The sequence below is a fragment of the Callionymus lyra genome, chromosome 1 (genome assembly GCF_982586985.1).
Source record: "Callionymus lyra chromosome 1, fCalLyr1.hap1.1, whole genome shotgun sequence".
In the NCBI taxonomy this organism is placed as follows: Eukaryota; Metazoa; Chordata; class Actinopteri; order Syngnathiformes; family Callionymidae; genus Callionymus; species Callionymus lyra.
Window position 1 is genome coordinate 13,904,592 of NC_141818.1, and position 24,679 is coordinate 13,929,270.

Consider the following 24,679-nt stretch of genomic DNA (forward strand, 5'->3'; position numbering starts at 1 on the left):
TGTTTTTTGAAAAGGTAGTACTTTGATTATCGTCTTTCAAACGGATGATCAACTAGTCATATGTGGGAAAAAAAAGGTGTGTAAGAACATTTTTGTGGAAAAAAGGATCTGTTGCTGTATCAATCAAACCCAAAATCTGATAAAGTTGAAGAAAAAAAATGGGGAAAATTGGAAAAAAAGACAATTCTGACTTTGGGAAAATGTCAATGTCAGAACAAGCGACACGTAATCATAAATGCTATTTCTTATCAACCCTAAAACAACATTGGAAAACAACTGACCACTTCAGAAAAATAGTTTTTACAGTACATTTTTCCATCTTTATTCATGCAGAAAAAACCTGTTATGAATTCTCAAAGAAGTTAATTACTTAGTAATAGTTTTGTATTTCATGAATGTTTAAATGTTCAGAGGGAACACAACTTTTCTAATGACTACGTTTGTCCACCTATGCAATACTTTGGGGCTGTGTGGAAAAATACTATACTTCAAAGAATAATAGTACAAATAAAGAAATGTATACATTTACCGGCCAATTTATTACCTTGCTAGTACCGGGTTGGACCTCTTTTTGCCTTCAGAACTCCCTTAATCTTTGTGGCATAGATTCAACAAAGTACTGGAAACATTCCTCAGAGATGTTTGGTCCACGTTGACATGATAGCATCACACAGTTGCTGCAGGTTTGTCGGATTTGTCCAGTTCCACCACATCCCAAAGGTGCTCTATTGGATTGAGATGGGTTGACTGTGGAGGCCATTTGAGTCCAGGGAACTCATTGTCACGTTCAAGAAACCAGTCTGAGATGATTCCATCTTTGTGTCATGGCGCGTTATCCTGCTGGAAGTAGCCATCAGAAGATACCAGTACTGTGGTTATAAAGAGATGGACATGGTCAGAAACAATACTGAGGTAGGCTGTGGCGTTGCAACGATACTCAATTGGTAGTAAGGGGCCCAAAGAGTGCCCAGAAAATATCCCCCACACCATTACACCACCACTACCAGGCAGGAAGGATGTTGTTGACACCAAATTCTGACCCTACCATTCGATTGTCGCTGCAGAAATCGAGACTCTTCAGACCAGGCAACGTTTTTCCAATTTTCTATTGTCCAATTTTGGTAAGCCTTTGCGAATCGTAGCCTCAGTTTCCTGTTCTTAGCTGACAGAAGCGGCCCCCGGCGTGGTCTTCTGCTGCCTCAACGTTGGACTTGTTGGTGTGTTCAGTGGTTATTTGAGTCACTGTTGCCTTTTATTAGCTCCAACCACTCTGGCCATTCTCCTCTGACCTCTGGCATCAACCGGGCATTTTCGCTCACTGGATATTTTCCGGTGAGTGTATGTGTTATTATTTGTACGGTATAAATAATATAAGATCTGATAACATCAGTTCATCATTCAGTTGAACGGATTCATTCGCTCTCCAATGTGACCCGTATATATATCTCACCCTCTTTAGCGCCCGACCCTAGTCACTGCTTCTGTCATTAGGGCTTCTTTGCACTTTTGAACAGTAGACCTCTGAGACCTCAAACTGACAAGTTTGTTGAATAATGACCGGCTAAGGCGAAGTGGACCCGGCGTCTGGAGAGCGAGGGGGAAAGAGAGAGTCCTGAGTCACAGACTCGTACCACCAACCGTTAAAGCCTGACACGACCACTTCATCTTCTGCAGCTTCCTCTCCGAGACCGCCACTTTAAATCCTTTGGATTTTACCTCCAGAGAGGGCGACTCGGTTTAGGAAAGTGACCGGCGGATGGTACTTTTGAAGTACCTCTGTTTTCAGGTCATTTCAAATATATTATGAATATATGTATTGATCGTCTCTTACCTTGTGTTGACTTGATCTTCTTAACGTTTGTTTTTGTTTAATTTTGTTCACTGTCTTGAGCAAAATATCCAACACAACTATTTGCTGAGGTTATCCGCGACTTCTATGGTTGATCACAATAACCTTTTATTGACAACATCTGTACTTGTAAATGGTTCAACATTTTATTCTACTCAAAAATATCTAATGTTTCTGTATTAGCGCACATTTATTTTGGCTAGCAGCGTTATTAACACAGAGATTAACTTGCCTTCTAAATTTATTTTTTTTTAACGCAGCAATTCAACTATAATGACTTAAATCAGGTTTTCAACAAAATATTTGTATTTAAAAACATGATCAGACTTTCCTAATATAGTTAGTTAATGTCTGATGATAGTAAATAAAACAACTTATTATTGGTCATGACAAAAACAGTAAATTAAGTTGTTTTTTTCAATGAAAACAACTGGGGATTCTATAAATTTGAGTTTTTAGATTTTTTTTGAGTATTTTAAAAACATAAAAGACAACTTCTCAATAAATATATCACAGTATGTACACTGGAGTAAGTAAAGATAAAGTTTTACATAACCATTTAAACTGTTTTGGAGCTTTTCAATTATGTATAACATGGCATTTTTCTTTCTTTTCAATCATGATTTAAAACCAAATGGATGCATTAGGATTTTGCCTAAATTAAACTTTGTTTTGTTCAGACTTGGATTTAAAAATCAATAAAAATCAGGGTAATACTAAGAGAATGAATACAATCTATATAAATACATTCAATATCAATTGTGTGATAATATTGACATACAATCACCAAAAACAATGAGACTTAATGATACTATAATGTAGTCGTATGTCATGTTATTATAGCTATAAACGGAAAAGCTTTGATTCTTTAGAAATCACTTCGCACTAGTTTTGCTTCCTTCTCAGAAAAGTCTCTCGACGACGCAGCTCCGAGCTTGATTTGTCATCATCACGACATGATGGATACACACTTTCTCTCCTCCTCACTGCCCAGGTTCTACCTCTCGCCGGTAATCTTGATGCAGTGTGTAATGTTTGTTCGTCGCCGCCGGCTGAAATTGAATGAGTGATACGACCAGAGGTGCCGGGGATTTACAGCGTGGCAAAAATTGATGCTATCTGTGCAGCGATGTGTGTTTTTTTTGTTTTTTTTGTGTGTATGTGTTTCTTTGGGAAGTGAGGTAATAAACCAGAAAGAGAAATGCTCTCGGAAACACTATGATTTCACACTTTAAGTGGCGGAAGACAAATAGAATAACGGAGATGTGTGAGCAGAGCTAGTAAATGGTTGAATAAATGTCCTGGATTTCAATATTCATTTGTCTTTTTTTTTTTGCGACGCTCATGCCCGACACGAGCGCTGTTTATCCCGATGAGTGCCTGCATCAGCAGCAGATGCGGGTCCGGACTTCTGCTTCCGTAATGGGGTCGGCCTCCGCGAGGGGTCAAAGGTCGAGCCGAAAGCACCTGCAGTGGATGCTTCTTCTTGAAAGCCTAAGCTAAGGCTGAGCAGGAGCCGGACGCTTGTGGGAATAAAAGTGCGGGCGTTTGAGAACGAGCAGGCTGTGCCCCGGTCAGATGCTAACGATTGAAAAGACTCAACTCAGCTCTTTCTTCTGTTGGCGAGCACAAGCTGGGAGTCTTGGGCTATTGTTGGGAAGTCGGGTCAAGCCATCCAGATTGCCAGAGCGGCGGACAACCATTCATCATCGGTTCCACCACATTCCTGAGCTGTAAACTTTTGAATTCGGAGAGTTTCTAGACTTCAACTGAATAATCTGCTTTATTAAAAACTTGAAGTAGGATTGTCCGTCAATGAGGAAGAAAGATGTTTATTCTTTATTAATCTTATTGAATTCATATCTTACAGTCTTATACCAAATATCAATATAGAACACTTTAGAATGGGGAACATATTTCACTATAAATAAGCTCCTTATACGGTATTAACAGATCATTTCGTCATGTATTAACCAACATAAAGTACTAACTCAAACATTGACCATTGTGACTATATTCTTACCTTAATAGCATGATAATTAAGAGTTCACGCTAAATACCTAATACTTATTTTTATTATTTCTGACTTGCTCTAGTAGAAGAACTCACATTTCCCTGATCCTTAAATCTCTTCACTGGCTGCCAGTTTCTTTAAGGATCAACTTTAAAATTCTGGTTCTTACTTTCAGAACTATTCATGGTCAGGCTCCTCCTTACATCAGTGATCTGATCCAGCCTTACACCCCAGCTCGTGCTCTTAGGTCTGTGGATCAGAATCTACTGATGGTTCCTGAACACACTTCAGGACCAGAGGAGAGAAATCCTTCCAGACTGTTACTCCTAAGCTTTGGAACCATCTCTGTGTTTGATGATCTATTGACTCCTTCAAGAAACATCTTAAGACATTTGTATTCGTGCAGCCTTTTCCTAATTTTCTGGAACTCCTGTGTTCGTCTTATGTTGTCTTTGTCTTTTAGAGTTTTTAAATTTGTATGTAGTTTTAACTCTGTATTGCTTTTGACTGTTCAAGCGCTTTGTGACCCTGGTCTAGAAAGGCGCTTTACAAGTAACTATTAATTACTTACTTATTTTGAGTATTTGTGATGCTATTAATACTTCCATAGCTATGTTATTTTCTTTTTAAAGATACAGAACAAGGAGACAAGTATTTCCCTCTTAATAATACTAACCCCTAAAGTTAGTTTCACCAAAGTTGATCTTTAATCACTTTACTTTATTTCTTTTTAATATTCAGTACTCAAGGTTGTTAAGTGTGAACTCCTTAATATCATGCTCTTAAGGTAGAATATACTCACAATGAATAAGGTGTGAGTTAGTACATTACCATGGTTAGTAAGTGGCCATTTAATGCTAATACACATACAAATAAGTAACTTATTAAGAGTTAATGTGTTCCCCATTCTAAAGTCTTCAAGGAATGTAATAGATATGATTATTTTAGCCATGCTCATGTTTTGACTGACGTTTTGTCGTCAAAGATTATCTATTTTTAAGTTTAAGTTTCGCAAAAAAAATAAATCTTGGTTGTTTTTATGCTAGGTTGTGTAGGCCAGAAAAAACTCTTAATTATATATTTCAATTATATTGGACTTAAATGAGTCCATATCAGAGTGTTTTCATGATTTGAATAAATTATACTGAAAATTATTAAAACATTTTTTTTTTTTTAATTAGCAAATTAACAAAACTGTGCATTCAAATGTATTCCACTTTAAATCACAGAATGTGTTTTTTCAAGTAAAAAAGGATGAACAATTAAAAAAATAATATTACATTTTTATTAGACCAATGTTCCCCAACCCCCAGTCCGGGAAACCGAAAAAATAAACATAAAAATAAAACAAATTTTATTATATATATATATTTTTTTAAAAGATGGTATTTTCTCTGAAGTAACTTTAGCTTGTGACTCTTGACATGTCAAGATGCTGGTTTTAGTCAAGTTTACTAAAAAAATTAACCTGTGAACTAGTGAAAAAAATATTTTATATAAAGTTTGGTCCGGGAATTGAATGCTCACATTAAACTGGTCCGCGATGCAAAAAAGGTTTGGGACCCCTGTTCTAGACTGCCAAGCTGCTTCTTTTTAAACCTCAAATAATAGTCTGTAAAATTAAAAAGAACACACATCTTGAGCTCAGTGTTTGCTATATTTACCAACTAATATTTATCAAAATGTTCCAGGCTGCTAATCCTACATTGAAAATCATTGTTGTGGACTGCATTCCTGGCTTTGTGGAAAATATTTTTTAAAAGCGGCGATTTTTCTCTCCTATGTAAACAGCTGGCAGCGTCCCATGCTTGCACAATTAATGGGCCTTTAATTGGCAATGATTATTTTTACTTAAGCAAAAAAAAAAAAAGAGAAAAAACTGTGGTTGCCCCTGAAACAAACAGATGTTGGCGAATCCTGCTGGTCGCTCAGCATGGATGTTTGAGGATGTTGTTTACCAGAGATGGTTTTGCACACAGAAGACATGCTTGGGCGTGTTCATCTGAGTCGGTTTGTGTTAATTAAAGTCACGTTGACCCATATTTGCATTTTAATTAACCTTCATTGTGCCTTAAAAAATGGTGGCGTCAGCACTTTAACAATTCCTTTAATATAGTTTCTGCCCCGGTCACTTTTATTTGACATTTCAACGAAGGGCCATTATTGAAGTTTTACCTCATTCAGAGCTGAAATATCATATGCTTTTCTTGATTTATGCTGACTCTTTCATCTTTCTTCTAATGGCTTTTTTTTTGGAGCTGGCCACTTCCATCCGTATGTAATGTACGCAAGAGAAAGATAGTTTAATTCACTTTTCATTTTATATTAGGGATGTTTAAAATATTTAAAGCTTGATTCACTCATGACAGTGTTACTACATGAACATGAAGTCACTGATAGTTTTAAAGTCATCTGTTCTTCTTCGAGCATGTTTCAAGGACAGACATCTTTGAAAAAACTTTATTCATGAACGACTGCAAATTAAACTAGAGTAAAAGAAGTCTGTTGGTGATATGGGTACGTCTAGAAAAAAGGAGAACAATTTGGGCACTGGAGATGGATATGACATAATGTTTGTTTCGACATACTGATGTTCCTTGAAAATGACCAGATATAATTCATAACACTCTGCTAGGGCTGCATGTTATATGGAAAAGTATCGATATCAGAATCAGAATCCTTTATTGTCCCGCGAGGGGAAATTCGTTTTAACAACAGCAAGAGCAATATACCAAAAAAAATAAAACACCCAGAAATAAAATATTAAAAAGAAAAGAAAAAATCTAAATAGAATAGAAAATAAATCTGCACTATATTATATACACAATCATATTTACAAAAATAACAAGAAAGGTGCAGTTAAATAATTATCTTGGTGTGTTCTTATTGTGGAGTCTGATGGCAGCAGGGAGGAAGGACCTGCGGTACCTCTCCCTCACACACCGGGGATGGAGCATCCTATCACTGATGGAGCTCCTCAATGCCCTCAGTGTGTGCTGGAGAGGGTGAGACAAGTTCCTCCTCATGGAGGCCAGCTTGCTCCGTATCCTCCTCCCAGTCACTTCCTCCACAGGATCCAGGGGGCGCCCTAGGACGTAACCGGCCTTCTTAATAAGGCTGTCCAGTTTAGCCCTATCCTTTGCTGTCATGCTGCTCCCCCAGCAGACCACACCGTTGAAGATGGCAGAGGCCACTACTGAGTCATAGAATGACTTCAGGAGTGGCCCCTGGACACCAAACGACCTCAACCTCCGGAGCAGGTAGAGTCTACTCCGCCCTTTTTTATAAAGAGCAGCAGTGTTATCCACCCAGTCCAGGCGGTTGTTGAGGTGAACACCCAGGAACTTGTAAGACGTGACAATCTCAATGTCCTGTCCCTGGATGTTCAGTGGTGAGGGGGAGATGGAGGGACACCGCCGGAAATCCACAATGAACTCCTTAGTTTTGCTGGAGTTGATCTGGAGGTGGTTTTCCAGGCACCAGTCAACAAAGTCCTGGACAAGTCCCCGGTACGACCCATCATCCCCGTCCTTAATGAGGCCGACGATGGCGGAGTCGTCCGAGAACTTTTGCAGGTGACTGGTGGGAGACAGGTGTTGGAAGTCTGCAGTGTACAGTGAAAAAAGGAACGGTGCCAACACTGTTCCCTGGGGGACCCCTACACTGCACAGTACAGTCTTCGAAACACCATCCCGGGTCCTCACGGACTGTGGACGGTTGGTGAGGTAGTCCACAATCCAGTCTGTGAGGTGAGTGTCCACTCCAGACAGCTCCAGCTTGTCCCTCAGGATTTTCGACCTGATGGTATTGAAAGCACTGCTTAAATCCAGGAAAAGGATCCTCACAGTGCTTCCAGGCGACTCCAGGTGAGAAAGTGCTCGGTGGAGAAGGAAGATGATGGCGTCCTCCACACCGATGTCAGGTTGGTAGGCAAACTGCAACGGATCCATGGAGGAGCGCACCAGAGGACTCAGGTAACTAAGGACCAGCCGCTCCAGAGCCTTCATAAGGTGGGATGTCAAGGCCACAGGTCTGTAGCAGCTGGGATCCTTAGGGTGCTGAGTCTTCGGCACCGGTACTTCCCAGGGTCAAGCTCATGTTGAACAGAAGTCCAACAATTTCACATAGCTGGTCAGAGCACGTCCTGAGTACTATGCCACCGATGCTATATTGGCACGTGGGATATGCATATCGCAAACATGTCCCTAGATCGCAAACATGTCCCTAGATCGCAAACGTATCCCTAGATCGCTATAGGCCAGAACCAGCACATGCTCAACCTCAGCAGAGTAGTACTACAAATATATTTCGGTTTCAATACAGACAACGATTCCCGAAAAAAAACATTCTCTGCAAGTCTTCCGTAAAAACAGTGGCAACAACGAGGGGCTACAGCAACTACGGGTTATATTGCAAAATGCACATTTTCAGTCAATTCAGTATGTAACGATGGCTTTTGGATCTTTTAAAGGAGTTTTTACCAAAGATATCAACTGCCTTCTCGCACATATACAATACCCAAATTGCAATCCCAGAGAGTTATGAAACTTGTCTGCAGAATTTAATGGCAGAACTGCTTGCTTAAAAAAGTTAAAACAATCTGTAGGTACAAAACCTGAATGTTCAATATGTTAAAGTAAATGAAAATAAATGCAAAATTTAAAACTAAAAACTCTTGAGCCATTTTCTTTGCAGAATAATGTAAAAAGGCTACTTTAGGACAAAATATATATAAATATAACATATATAATATATGTAAATATTTGGACCTTTCTACGTTTGAAAGTATTCACATTAATTTGTGTATTTGTAGTTTGTAGTTAGTTTGACTTCTTTTAAGACTCATTCATAGGTTTAAGAAAAAAAAAATCGATAAGGCAATTCTAGACGCCAATATCGCACTTATTTCAAATATCGTGCAGCCTTAACACTTACTAAATGGAAGCTCCGGTCTACTCTGGATTGATGCGGTGCAAAACGGTCAACAACAATGATGGATAAAGGATTTAGTTCTAGCGACTCAAAGGGACATGAAGTACAGGTGCTTTAGTAACACTGCAATTCCACTTTTAGTTCCATATTTCAGTGGAAACGGTTGAGAAAAGTAGAATGGACACCAGGAGTGAGTCCCAAATCGACAATTTCGGCACTTACACTTAATATTTTGAGTGCACAAGTGCATCCCAATGAGCATTGTGTGAAAATCTAGGGCGCAATGCACACTCAATTATGCCACTCAAACGTCCAGAAAATTGACTGTGCATCGACGGACACTTTCCACCCTTAATGGCCGCCATCTTAGTGACGTAGATGATGCTTAACCGAAGCCACGTCACTGACATTGCGTCTTCGAAGCAGATATTGGTGTAAATGTCTTGCGAAAACACTAATTTTACAACAAAACAACCCAACAACAGTAATAGCAAAATGAAGCAAAACTTAATAAATTGTTCCAATTGGCCAAAAGCGCTGCCAAGTGTCTGCAATAGTGTTCCGAAGGCTGGTCGCAAGAAGCATTAAAAAGTAGTAGAAGAAGAAGCTGTCGAGTCATTTAAGGTTAGTGTGTAGCGGCAGTGTTTGATTTGAGACAGTACTACTGTCGAAATTTGCGTACTGGGCAAGTACGTGCACTCGTCTTAAAGGTAACTGTAAACCAGTGCACTTGGAGAAGTGCGCGATCTGAGACAAAGCACATTTCAAATGGAATGGCAGAGTGTATTTTGAGAGCAATGTCGAGGATCTAACTGCCAGAGGTAGACAAAAGTTGATCTCTGGAGACATGTTGTGGGTGTAGATGTATGAAAGGATAAGGGCGTGAAGGACGGATGAAGGTTGAGGCGAAAAAACCTCACAAAAGACTCTTACACAAACTGCGTTGAAAAGGTATTCTTTATGAAGACATAAGGGGGGAAAAAAAATCTTCCACATTTGCTCGAGGGCTTATAATATAATTTATAGGTTTTCATGTTGGTGTTCTAAGCCTGGGACGGAACAAAACAAGGAGTCAAGCGAGGAAAAATAATGGAGTGTGTGGGATGCTGAAAAGTAATGTCAAACGGCTTCCTCGTGAGACAGGAATGGATTAAACACATTGTTTGTGATTGGGTAGGGGGGCGAGGGGGGAATAAAAAGGAGGTGCTTTCCATAGCGTGGCCTGCCATCTTATCTCAGCCTCCAACAGTGGTGTAATCTGTTGGTCTAGCATGCCTGCAAATAATTTCAATCTGTCAGCCAGACAAAGGAGCTGCCACCTTGTTGTGCATCACGGATTACTGTACTCTGCATCCTGTCCTGCCCCAATATAGACCCGCCGACAAAGGATTTAATTGAATATCCATTCATGGGTAATTTGTGTGTGTGTATGTGGGAACATTAACAAACACAAGATTAAAGCTTATAGCGAGAGCGCAGGGGGACGTGTGTTTTTTTTTTTTCCACAGCCGTGCCCCTCACCGTCGGCGGCGTTCGGATTCAGACAGGCATGAACACACAAAAGTCAAAGCATATGGTGGGAATCAAAGTCGACATTACTCTTATCTACGTGGTTACATGCCGTCGCATAGTTTGACCCATTTAGAATCCTTCCATTCCAAGCGTTTTCAACCTTGAACCTCATCCCTTCTCATTTGCGCGCAGGTTTAATTCCATCCGGCAGATTTGTTTTTGCTCTTAAGTACATATCATCTACACATTTTAGCTTCACATTACACTTGTGTGTAAGCTAATTAATCCTCGGTGTTTATCGTGGACAAACAGCGAGGGATTTCCATTCGTATATCCGCGCCGGTAATGGCCTTTCAACTTTAATCCAAAATATTAATTATTGCGCCTCGTCACTATTTGCTCGTCGTTCGCCTCGGCTCTTAAACAGTCTTCGGCGACACTGAAATGACATTGACTTGATTCCTGGAGCATGTGTTCGATGATCTATATAGGATGCGTCAAACTCAAGGCTGTGGGGGCAAATCTGGCCGCCCAAGACATCTTAAGTGGCCCACAGGATGGTCGACTCAGCACTGGTGTTGATATCATGAGCTATAAAGATGCCAATGTTTCAGATAAAAAACTGAAATCATGGATGTAAAAAGAGTATACAGAGATTCTCTAAGATTATGTAGGTTTTGCTTGCATCTTTTTGTTTCTTTATGTGATTTCTAAAGTAGACATGGATGATATAAACAAAAAAATATATATATATGTATATATATACATATATACATTCTGTACTTGCAAATTCAAATGACAATATCTCCATATTTAGTTTATGGAATCTAGAAGAGAATAAAATACAAATATGGCAGCTCATTAGCAAAGTATATGTATTCATCTGTCTTAAATTTTTCATTCAGCTTAAATTCCGCATTAAAAGTTTGAGTTGCACAAAAACTTTTTGTTTATAAACAAACCTAATTGGATGACAAAAGCTAGCAGTGGTTACACAACTAACAAGATCAAGAACCAGAACTTCCAAACCACGAAACTAACATGTAAATTGTCTGTTTAATGTCCCTTCATGAAATTTTTTTGGAGAAATCCTATGATCTATTTTGTAGTTATTTTGCATACAGACGGACTACCAGATGCACCTTTACCCTTCGTTCCCACTGAAACTGGAATAATATCCCCATTAGAAGTGGAAGTACAGAGCCAATGTTTAAGATAAAAAACAGAAATTATTAATTTAAAAAGTATACAGAGATTCTCTATAAGATAATAACTGATGTTAAAGAGATTTGACGTGTTCAGACTCAAACTTCCTGTTAAAGATAGTTTGATAAATATAGATTTTGTTTGTCTCCTGACAAAGTCTGCGTAAATATTTCAGCCACTAGTTTCATTGAGTTTAACACACCTGTTCTACATATGTATGGTATATTGGTTTTTCTATATGTTCTTGTTCAAGTAAATTTAAATAATATATAATTATTATTTAAGTAAGTTTTTATTATTTTTAATATTTCTATTTTCTTTTTCTTTTTTTTTTAAATTTCAGACCCTTACTAAAGCTACCAGGTATTTCAGCTAGTAGTCTTATATAAATTATGTTTATTTTAAAAAGAATATGACTGAAGAGAATCCGTTGAGATTTCCTGCAGCAACATCTGTGCTGCGTCTCCTCCGATGTGCTAAATAAAGAGGTAGCCACAGGTTTGTTTAATACTAAGCAACCCTTAACTGTTTGGACAGACAGCAGGCTGTTGCTTCCAAATTTGTTTATTTTCCCCGATAAGAGCTCTATTTTATGGACAAGCATCTGATGCCGGGTTGCTGTCAAGCTGTGAGGGGCTAATAAAAGATAACATAGAGTTGGTTAATCTGGTGAGACTCAAAAGAGGGATGTTGTTGACCTACACTGGCGGCGACGTGTTTCAATTATACACTGTCATACATTTGTCAGGGCTGGGGGGAGTGATGAGGGGGCCGAGCATGCGAGTTCAGGCCCGGGTTAGAGTCGTTCTCCATCACTTCTGATGCGTCCTGGGAAAAAAGCCTTTTAATTGAATTACCCCATTTATTTATCAAGCAACAATGCCCCGGCCCAGACCCATGACGTCAGGCAGTTATATACAAGTTTACAATCGCATACTTTGTCATCTCTGTGTTCGGGGGAAGAAGCAAGCGAGCAGGACGGTTGTCGTACCGTTTATTTCTAAGGCTACCAGTATAGGCATAGATAGTCGCTCACAGATTATCACTTTAGTCCAGAATCCTTGCCCTTGCTAATTTTTTTTTAATAAAGATCAAGAATATTTTGTGTAACATAATTATAAATAATGGATTTGTATACAGCTTACCTAAAACCTGCTCTATATTTCTACCAAAATTTACATTACATTCGACTGGCTCTACTGAAAACTATCAAAAAACCTAACATGATTTATTTTTTTATGTCGTTATTATTCTTTCAACAACTACACAAACACTCAGTTGGGGTTAAGAAACCATGACAGCAATCAACCCTACACATCTTAAGACGTTTTTATTTGTTCAGTCTTTTCCTTGATTTTTTTTACTTTTTTGAGTATTGTTTTGTTTGTTTAAGCGCTTTGTGACCCTGGTCTGGAAAAGCGCTATATAAATAAATATTACATACTTACTTACTTATATAGCGCTTTTCCAGACCAGGGTCACAAAGGGCTTAAACAAACAAAACAATACTCAAAAAAGTACATACTTTAAAGATCAAGATAAAACTGAGAACAACACAGGAGTTCCAGAAAATCAAGGAAAAGCCTGAACAAATAGAAACGTCTTAAGATGTTTCTTAAAGGAGTCAGTATAAATAAAAATTACTTACTTACTTACTTACTACCATAGGTTTTGCAGTTAAGACACTGCACATTCACCGATACGGTGCAAGGTTGATTCCCGGTCAATGTATTTTTTTTTGCTATGATCCAACACAATTCTAGAATCAAATAGGTTGTTTTATCAAATGTGTTGTACACTGTGTGCATATAAAGAGTTGCAATGTGGTTTGTTCTAATTGGTGATTGTTAAGTGCATTGAAATTACAACTCGCCGTAATGGTGAACGAGCAGGATCCCTGGGTTGGTTTTTTGAGAGATGAAAATGGTCCTATATAGAGATTGTGTTAGAAAATTTTGGCTAGTTTAGAGGCTTGTTTTTTTGGTAAACTTAGGTTAAACGAGCACCTTAACCTATCAAGATTCACAGGCTAATGTTTCTCAAAAATAAATCTGGTTACTCATTTAAAAAAAAAAAACTGAACCACTGGAGTAGGGTAGAATGGACGCCCAGTGACTGGGATTTTTGCTGGTTCGATACGCCATATGGGTGTGTTTGTGTTCATTCATCCGTGGTAAAAACACTTCAGAACAGTGTGTGCATGAATGGATGAACGTGTATTGATCATCTTTCCTACCATCTATACCAGGGTAAGAAGTTAGAAGGTAAAACTCTACACAAAGAAACACCAACACAGTTTGGTCAAGTTTGTTAATTTGTGCACCAACTTGGTACGGAATTCTGTGACTACTTTTTTTTTCCCGTTGTTTGCAAATTGCACTTGGTTGAGCATAATTAATTCCAATCAAGTTCAATTTATTCAGGCTGAGCAGCTGGAAGTGTTGCTGGAGTGCCGTCTCCAAGTCTTGTGACAAGATGTCGGACCCTTCAGTCCCGGTTTCCAGGTGTAGAAGAAGATTCTTGTGTGTTTCCAAGCATGGAGGCCGTCGTTGCACTCTGGCTCTGCCACCTGGCTGTTTACCAAAAAAAAAAAAATCCGTAATTGTCACTTCATTCACTTCCACCAAGACAACAACTCCTGCTGTCCTCACCCACTGCCTGTGTCTAATCAACGATGTCGTCCCGGTATCTCCTCAACTGGCGTAGTCAAGGGCCCCGCCAGTGAGTCTAAACACACTCTCTATAAGCACGTAATGTACACCAATTATGGTAATGTTTGCAGATGGTCCGGTGTTGATTGCAGCTTTAGGATCAGGAGAGGGAAGCTCCAGCTCCAACGTTCGACTTTGTGTGGTACTCATTATTGCAGCGGTGTCTTTGTCGCTTGTCATCCATCTGTGCTGAGCCTCTTTGACGGATACCGCGGCGCCAAAGAAGCCAAAAAAAAAGTCCCACGTCAACGAACAAAATTAAGTAAGTTTAGATTTAATTGGCAGTTCTGGGTCCTCAGGAGTGAGAAAGTTTTGTTCGTTTTTTTGTTCTGCTCAGGATCCATTGTCCTAAAAATAAATACTCACCATAAAGAGATTGGTGCACCAACTTTCCTTTTTAACTTTAACTTCAGAATAAGCACTGAATCTAGATTATTAACGGAATTGCTATAAATACGATATAAGCATCTGTATTTAAAGTTTCTTTAACTTCTGTCGATGGTTATCCCTGGTGCAACTTATTTGTTTGGACTAAAATAATAATGAGAAGAAAAAAACTCAGTAGACTTTTATTCAAGAGAATATTTCCCTACATTATCTTGTTAATAACCATTTTACATCAATAGCTGTGACGATAATCTGAGAAAAACATGCTTTTTTCATGTTTTCTTTTATGTCAGGAGTTACCAACCTATTGTATAATTAATTAATTTAAGAGTCTTTTCTTAATTTCTTAATGCCTATATATCTTTTCAAACTCTCTTGAAATACCTTATCTGCTTACACACTTTACGAGTGATTTAAAAAATGTATTTACATTTTTCTATTATATTCCTGTTAAGAATTATTCTTGAATCCTCATAATGAGGGGCCTGGTTGTCTTGACTGACAATTGAGTGTGTAGTAGTCATTGAATTCTCAACAAAATGGTTGTAGTTTCTATGGACCAATCACCATTCAGCCTTGCCATGAACCCCAGCCTTTCAACCTGGGGTGTGTCCTAAATTCCACACTTCTACACTTCCACTTAATATTTTGAGTGCACAAGTACGTCCTGATGAGTAGTGTGCGAAATTGTGTTTGATTTGAGACAGAACTATCCGTTCGAAATTTGAGCTGTCGAAAGTTAGTGTCATACAGTGCATTGTAAAGCATTTTGACATTTTGTGCATAATAAATGCAGTGATTCATTCATGGATTTATGATATTATAATTCATCATATTGCTAGCATATTCAGCTTTATTCATAAACCAATGGCTTGTTTGTTCCCAACAGGCTGCCTCCACAAACTGGAGGTTCCTCCTCAAATGCCAGACCTCCATGGGAACAGTGACATTATTTCATGTGCCACAGTGTCGTGCATGTGCAGTCGACCGTAAACTCGTAATTCCAATCAGTCGCTTATACATATCTTTCGCCGGCGTTGTTTATCTTCCGTCTTTATTTAGCTGAGGATGAAATAAATAAATCGTCACAAGAACTTCAGGCTGTCGAGGCGTAGTAATATACCTCGAAGGCCCGCAACCTTTGTGGTACGGCGTCGCTGCCAGGCATGATTCCTGTTTAGTGAGTAAGTGGGGTAATTATGGTGCAGCTGGAGCCGCGCAGCAAATGTCACACAGCAGATAAACAGTAGGAGCATCCCTTTTCTAAATGCCTGATTTATCCACCCCGGACCTCCTGTAGCCCGCGGAGCACTGCGCAACTATTTTGGGTGAGATAATAATCATCACATTTGAAGTTGAAGTTGGTAAAGTACAGGACCTTGCATTGACACACTATGAATTACTACTGAAAAACTTCAAATTATGAGATGAAGTTTCAAATTTCTATCTTTAAATTTACTGTTTCTATTAACACGTAGGATACATGGATTGGTCAAGTTAATCAGTTATTTAGATCTTAATTTTTTTTAATGATTTGGACAAAAGAACGCAACAATATTCACCCCTGCTGGTGGAAACTTTACTCAAATACAGCAGAATATAAATAGAAAGTCTGTTCAACAAAATAAATCATCATGGAGACAGTTTTTTGTCTGTCTTTGGACCGGCATCAATAATTAATTTATATTATTTAACTTTTTTTTGGATTACATTCAAAATATATTATTTGATTAATTAATCACATTATAATTCATATTATTTGTTAATCTCACTACAACACAAAATAGTGTTGTGTAAATAAAAAAAAATACTATTTGACAATTCAATTAAATTCAATTGTATTTAATGTGTCTTATCATAACAAAGTTATCTCAAGACTCTTTACAGTTGACAGGACTGTACTACGACAGGGGTCTTACAACTCAACTGGGGGGCCACTGGACATAAATGATTGTTGTAACTGGGCCACTGTGTATATTTAATGATGTTTTTCATTATTTAAAATCAATTGACATTTTTTGGTTGGATTTCTTTATACATTTTTGTGTGATTTAAAGGGGAATTATTGGCCATTTTTGTGAAAATTTCAAGCGTTTATTCTTTATCTTAACTACTGTATTTTCATATATATGATAACATTTCATTGTATCTTCTTTAACTAGTTGACTTTGTACAAAGATTTACTCGTAAAACCTTTCAAAAATCTCATTGGCCGCAAATTTCCCGCAGCCAATAAGCCACTATTAACAAAATTAAATTGCTGATGCTTCCTCCACATGGATAAGAATGCGGCCCATGTCCCAGCTACTTGGGGTGACGCGCAGTAACACTCTGGTCAGACGGTTCAGCAGTAACCACTTCATCCAGCCACAGATCCTCGTTTAAAAGCTCCAACTTTTCCGAGCTCCGGTTGAAACCTTATGGTCTCCTGGAGTAGCGGTAAAACGACTTGAATGGCTCTCCATTAAGGAGTGCTCACTAACGCATGACTGCAGGGTGGCCTTTATACCATCATGAGCCTCCAGAGGGGAATGGGAGAAGCCAGCGAGCCACGATCATTCTATTACCTGCTGAAAATGGATGCCCTTGTATCTCCTCCCTGATTAGCTTTGTCTGGAATAACAATGATGGCTTTAAGTGTGCCTAATTGAGGCCCTTCTTACCCCGCCCTCGCCCACTGAAAGTGCTTACTCCTTTTTTTTTCTTTTTTTTCTCTTGTCCTTTTAATAATTACATTATCATTTTACGCCCCTGACGCGACGGTCGGAAGTGGGCAGGCGGTTGTGTTGAAAGTGAAAGCTCATTATTGGAGCTGAATTATGTGCCGTTTATCGATCCCTATGGTGGATTACGGCGCTCTAAGTTAGTCTAGACAGAGCAGTTAGCCAGATGACGGAGAGGAAACATAGGTGCCTCGAGGGGAAGATCTTGGGCTCAGTTGGCAATTAATGCCTGCCAGGTAATGCAATTCAAGTAGGTGTTAAATGAAGCAATGTATATAAAATCCAATTTAGTTCCACCTTAAATCAACGAAGGCATCGATGGTCAACGTATTCTGATGCGTCAAAATACGCGGTGATGCTTTTAGGATGAGTGTTTTTTTTTCCGCTGTCTGGAGTGTCTGGGATCAAGGTTGATTGATAGGCCATACTCTGGTCCATTTTCCAGGCCGGCTTTGCTAATCTCTGTCGCGGGCTGACTGAGGTTGTTTGTGTGATAAAGTGCACAATGAGTGGGTAAAGGCCAAAGTGCTGAGTAAGAAGCCAAGCAGGACATTCATCTCTATAAAGCCAAGGGTCCCTTTTAAAGCTATCAATCATTATCTTGATGAACACGCCACATTAGGGAACAGCATTTCCTTCCCCGCTATCCACGGCCAACAGCTGTTTGTCCTTCACTGGACTCATGAGGACCTCAGTCAAGTGGGTGGACGCTGGGACGTGTTTTTCGCTTGAGTTTCGCTCGCCTAGCTTTCCAGAATAGAGGGAAACGGGTTGAGAGGTGTTTATATCACAGAAAACAATTAGCTCCTCCACCAAACCTGTGTTCAAGAACTGGGTCAACCTTAAAGCATCCAAAAAAATAAACATTTATTACTTTAAACGGTCTTCTAAAAGACTGGTTGAACCGAGAATTTTCCCTTGGACTCACACAAAAAGTGGGTGTGGCATAGAGTTAATTTTGTTGTGTGCAAAATTGAACTAATGCAAGTCAATCAGAGGACTTGGGCGAAAAGACAGCGTATTTTGCGTCCGTGTGAATTAACAAAATAAAAAACTATTGGAAATCTTTCAATCCATAACATTTACTTCATGTAGTGAGTACAGCTTTGATAGTTTTAGTTGAACATGTGCTTCAAAAGTCAAAGCAAAACGTAAAAAATTGTGAAATTTGACACGTAATTTGATTAAGTGAACTGATGACGTGATACCTCTCAGACCTTGTGATGTGATTGGGATGTGATTCATCTGCCGCAAACCACGGCCGCTTTTGGTGCGAGTCCTGGGTGGCATTGTCACTGAAATGTCCGAGTTTATACTGAAACTCGGGTGAATATTCAATACCTTCTATTGCGTATGACTATCGTATCCAGATACAACATTTTAGTATCAATCAACTCTGACGTCATCGAACGTCATCGGTGTTTGATCGACATCCCTCTCACTGTGTGTGACGACACATCAGCGCTGCCGTCTGTCCAGACCTCAACGAAAGGTGGTAAGATTTTTTCATTTCCTCTCTTTAATTCGACTTTTACAACCGAGTTGAACTTCAGTGACAGCTGGTACCCACGTGACCGCTGTTCGCTTCAAAAGATCCCGCTCTGCGCGCCTGTCAGTGACGCGGCGTCGTCAGTGACGTCATCGCTGCTGAATGTGGGACTTCTTAATGTTCGCTCCATTACTAATAAATCCTTTATTCTTAATGATCTTTTCACAAGAGTTAATTTGGATTTATTATGTCTTTCTGAGACTTGGCAGAGAGAGGAAGAGTTTATTCATCTGAACGAACTCTGTCCAGTAGGGAGCGCTGTCCTGGGGAAGCCTCGCCTCTCTGGTCGTGGAGGAGGTCTTGCTACTGTTTTTAGGGAGAGTTGTTCTTGCAAAGTGATTCAGACACAGGAATTCACTTCTTTTGAGTCTCAGATGATCTTGGTTGGTTCTACAAGACCTTTCTATTGTGTGTCAATCTACCGTCCGCCTGGTTCTGCGGCGATGTTCTTGAAAGACTTTAGTGACTTCTTATCTTCCATTATTCAGATGGAATCTGTTCTTATTCTTGGAGACTTTAATCTTCATGTTGATGACGTCACATCTTGTTCTGCTAAAGAACTTTTAACTTTAATTGAAGCCTTTAATTTTGAGCAACATGTTTCTGAACCCACTCATCAAAAAGGCCACATTTTAGACTTAGTTTTTACTCTTGGCCTGGACATTTCTAATGTATCTGTACATGATGTCCATCTGAGTGATCATTCTCTTGTCTTGTTCAACCTGGACTTCATCCCTGAACCTAAGCCTTTGAAAGTTAGGTCTCAGAGGCGTGTCATCTCAGCCGATACTGCAGACAGTTTTTCTGCTATGTTTGACCGTCTTTCCTTTGATGACTGTCCAGATGTGGACAGTTTGATTCACTGTTTTACTGATCATTGTGTTGAAATACTAGATCAAGTGGCACCTGTTAAATCGAATTTGAAAATTCAGAAAAAACGGTGCCCTTGGACAAATGAAGATCTCCTGAGTCTGAGGAGACTTTGTCGAAAGACTGAGCGTCTCTGGAAGTCTACTAAACTTGAGGTGCACAGACTTCACCTCAGGGATCTGTTGACTTCTTACAATGAGATGGTAGAAACTGCTAGATCTGATTACATCAGAAAACTGGTAGCAGCAAATAGGAAAAACCCCAAAGTTTTGTTTGACACGATTAATTCTCTCGTGTCTCCTGCTCCTCAAATCACGCCGGTCTTCTGTGAAGCTGACAGCAATGCTTTGTTGAGATTTTTCATTGACAAAATTAAATTGATCAAAGAGAAAATCTCTCCCCCTTTGTTGGGAACCCCTACTGTCTCTGAGCCCATCTCCTCCTCTTGGTCATCCTTCTCTGCTGTATCTTTGGGTGATATTTCAGCACTAGTGAACAAGATGAAACCCTCCTCTTGCTCAGATGACGTCCTTCCTTGTAGGCTTTTTATCAAAGTATTTGATGTAATTGGCCCCTGGGTTACCAATATGGTGAACCTCTCCCTTTCCACAGGGGTTTTTCCCAATGCATTTAAACATGCCATTGTGGAGCCTCTGCTCAAAAAACCAGGCTTAGACCCAACTGACCTCAGTAATTTCAGGCCTATTTCTAAGCTCCCTTTCTTGTCCAAGATCTTGGAGAAGGTGGTGTCCGAGCAGCTGTCTTTGTTCTTGGATCAGAGCGACATCCATGAGAAGTTTCAGTCTGGCTTCCGTAAACATCACTCTACGGAGACAGCTTTACTGAAAGTGTCCAGTGACATCATGATGTCGGCTGACTCTGGTAAATTCACTGTTCTGGTTCTCTTGGATCTGTCGTCAGCCTTTGACACAGTTGATCACCAGATCCTGCTGAGAAGACTAAGGGATGAAGTGGGACTGTCTGGGTCTGTGTTAGAATGGTTCTCATCTTACCTTTCTGGGCGCAGTTTTAGTGTATCTGCCAATCAAATGAGGTCTGAATCGGCAGATCTGTTGTGTGGAGTCCCTCAAGGTTCTGTTCTGGGTCCTTTATTGTTTTTGCTGTACTTGATTCCCCTTGGTAAAATCATTCAGAGATTTCCAGATGTTTCTTATCACATTTTTGCTGATGACATCCAGCTCTACTGCTCTTTTGACCCAACTGAGCCCCAAAGGCTGAACAGCTTAGTCAATTGTTTGCTAGAAATCAAACAATGGCTGAGTGAAAACACTTTACAGCTTAATGTGGACAAAACTGAAACTCTGGTGATTGCTCCTGATGATACGATTCCAGGGTTGAGTCAGTACTTGGGTGACTTAGGTCAGTCTGTCAAACTGAGCCTGAGAAACCTGGGTGTTGTATTTGATAAAGACATGTCTCTTGTTCAACACTGTAGAAAACTGACCAGAAACTGTTTCCTTCAACTGAGAAAAATCTCTAAACTTAGGAAAATGCTGTCACAACATGATCTGGAGCTTGTAATCCATGCGTTTGTTTCTTCTCGTCTGGACTATTGTAACAGTTTGTTTTCATGTCTTAACAAGAAGGAGCTGTCTCGCCTGCAGTTGATTCAGAACTCTGCAGCGAGAATTCTGACCCGCTCTAGTAGAAGAACTCACATTTCTCCGGTCCTTAAAACTCTTCACTGGCTTCCAGTTTCTTTCAGGATCAACTTTAAAATTCTGGTTCTTACTTTCAGAGCTATTCATGGTCAGGCTCCTCCTTACATCACTGATCTGATCCAGCCTTACACCCCAGCTCGGGCTCTGAGGTCTGTGGATCAGAATCTACTTATGGTTCCACGCACACGGCTCAGGACCAGAGGAGAGAAATCTTTTCAGGCTGCTGCTCCTAAGCTTTGGAACAATCTTCCTCTCTCTTTGCGCTTGATGGAGTCTACTGACTCCTTTAAGAAACATCTTAAGACGTTTCTATTTGTTCAGGCTTTTCCTTGAATTTCTCGAACTCATGTGTTGTTCTCGGTGTTGTCTTGATCTTTGAAGTATGTACTGTTTTGAGTATTGTTTTGATTGTTAAAGCGCTTTGTGACCCTGGTCTCGAAAAGCGCTATATAAATATATATTACTTACTTACTTACTTACTTTATTCCTAGGTTACATCAGACTATGACCTGCATCTGTAAAATATTATAGGATGACCTTTTAAAAATGTTCGAATTGGGATAAAATTCTAACATGCACTCATGTGCGCCCCAGGTTCATATTTTAATCACTAATATTCCCCATTTCATCCATAATTTACAATGGAAATAGAGCAATAAATGTAACCATGGCATGGTCTGAAATTTGAGTGTTTGACAGTTGGTTGGACATCTGTCAGCTGAACAATATTTTTTTTTTTTGGGAATGACTTGTTTCCTTGTTTGTTTTTTAGTGCATCTGAGAAAGACGCAGTTACACCAAAAAAAAAGACACTTACAATGAATACTATTTCCTATGCAAGTAATTATTCTTACGGTTTCTTTGACACTCATGATTTATTTGTCTATCGAAATAAGAAGCCTAAAGAGTCAAGCCTGTCTTGGTAAACTGTATCAAGCCTACAAAATGACCTCTACCCAGTGGAAGCACAAATGGAACTTTCAGGAAAATTATTCCAACCCTCCAAATCCAGCTTCCCATTGGAGCTGGCAACTTAACACTTTATTAAAGCCAACTTCTATCTCAAAACTTATTATCAGGTAGATGTTGTCCTTGATTCAAACATCTCAATAACGTTGATAAGGGTCAGTTGTGGTGCTAGCTAGATGGTGAAGCAAAAGAGTGATTCCAGGAAGAAGAGGAGCTGATTATACCGGTATCATAGCTCATCCTTGAAAAAAGAAAAACATCCCTGACCTTGCACAACAACACCGCCTTTATAAATCTAATGATCTCTGAGTACCTTAATGATACAGCATGTTTTCTCCCTTTACTTTTCATCTCTGCGTTTTTTGCTTAACCTTTTTTTTTTCTTTTTTTTTCTTCCACCCTCCGTCCCCCCCAACCACACACCGACATCCACAAAAAGCATAGTCTAGATAAAACCGCAGTCAGCACTTTGTACTGGGCGTCTAGCAAATGAGCTGTCCTATTGAAATAGAAAAGCAGAAAACTCTCTGCTGCAGAAAATGTTGCTACGGCAAGCCTTGCAAACGAGGGACTTGTTTGGAAAAAGAGACATGATAATGCCCTTTCATTGCAAGTGTATTATTTCACACTAGGCAGAGCGGATTACATTTATTTCTGCTTCGCTTCACCACCTCTTTTTGTAACCGGCCATGTATCTCACCTGCTGATAATGAAGTAGAACTTAATGCTTTTAAGCTCTGTAACCGAGAGATTTTTGAACATAAAATTCATCATTTCTCATCCATTCCTTCTTTTTTTGGGACGCCATTGAAGTGATACCCTTACTGTAGTTAGGCTCGTCCGGCTTAATGGCAATTCTGCTGCTATACATTTCCCTTCCACTGCGACTCAGACGGGTAACCAACCGTAGTGTCTTCCAAAGCGTGCGCTGATTACTGTGTAATAGACCAGTTCGTTTTCAACACCATGAATCTTCACTGGATTACTGGACTTTATGTTACTCCATATATTGTTCATCCAGTGTTTTTCTAAATTTTGATTTAGGTCCAGATTTGAATTTTATATTTAAATAAGTTCCAAGACCGGTTGTGAGATACTTTGTTTATGTTAAGTTGGCTAGAAACCAAAATAAATGCCTACATTAGCCAATTCTATATATTTTTAGTGGTTTTTTTTTTTTCTTCGCGTATTAATTATTTGTTTGCATCATATTTAGGGACTTTTTTTTTTGTTTTGTACCCAAGTGACCTCACTGTGTTTTTAGTGTATATTTTCTAACCTATTATAAGAGAATGAAACTGCAACTGTATCTTAAACTTTCAGGGTTTCCCAAAACATCTGTCTAAAATTAGCGCTAAGAATTGTGGAAACTATTTGAGGTTCTATCTTTTGGTTGGATCAGGATTCTATCTGCAGTCATAGAAGTCATGTGACTGCAAGTATTTTACACAGAATAGTCTGACAAAGTCAATTAAACCTGTGGGTCCGACTCCCATTTAAAGTTCCCGATGCAGGTAATAAAAAATTAAAAAATCACCATTATACAGGGAGTGAGGTCACATCCTGATCTATTTGTTGCTGTGTACTTGTTGTACAATCTCTAGAGTCACTTATCAGTCAAAGCTGAACAAATAATACCATCATTTATTCTCATGTCTTGAAGATTAAATATAACTTTATTTTTGTGTCAGAATTCAAAATAAATCTGTTTTCCTTGCTCTACTGAAATGATTATATAAAATACTTTTGGCAGCGTAGGCGGAAAAACTGTGATGAACAGAACTACTTAACAAATTAAAAACGGAACAAAAAAAAGAATGTGTTAGATATTGTTCTGCCAGAAGATATGAACTTGATATAGAAGTAGAAGTTTTTTTTTTTTGTGAGAGCAACATTTCTAACTATCCTTTGGATTTCAATTCAATTTATTTACTATCATAGTCTAGCTGAGTTGGCAAAGGCTTCTAGCTAGTATCCTTTTTGAGCTATCCAGGGTAGCTAAGTAGTCCAATAGAGGAACAACCAGAGTAAGTAAGTAAGTAATAGTTATTTGTAAAATGTCTTTCTAGACCAGGGTCACAAAGTGCTTGAACAATCGAAAGCAATACATACACCGTTAAAAATACCTACAGATTTAAAAACTCTAAAAGGCCAAGACTGGTCCGGAAGCGTGTTCTGATTCACAGACCTCAGAGCCCGAGCTGGGGTGTAAGGCTGGATCAGATCACTGATGTAAGGAGGATTCTGACCATGAATAGCTCTAAAAGTAAGAACC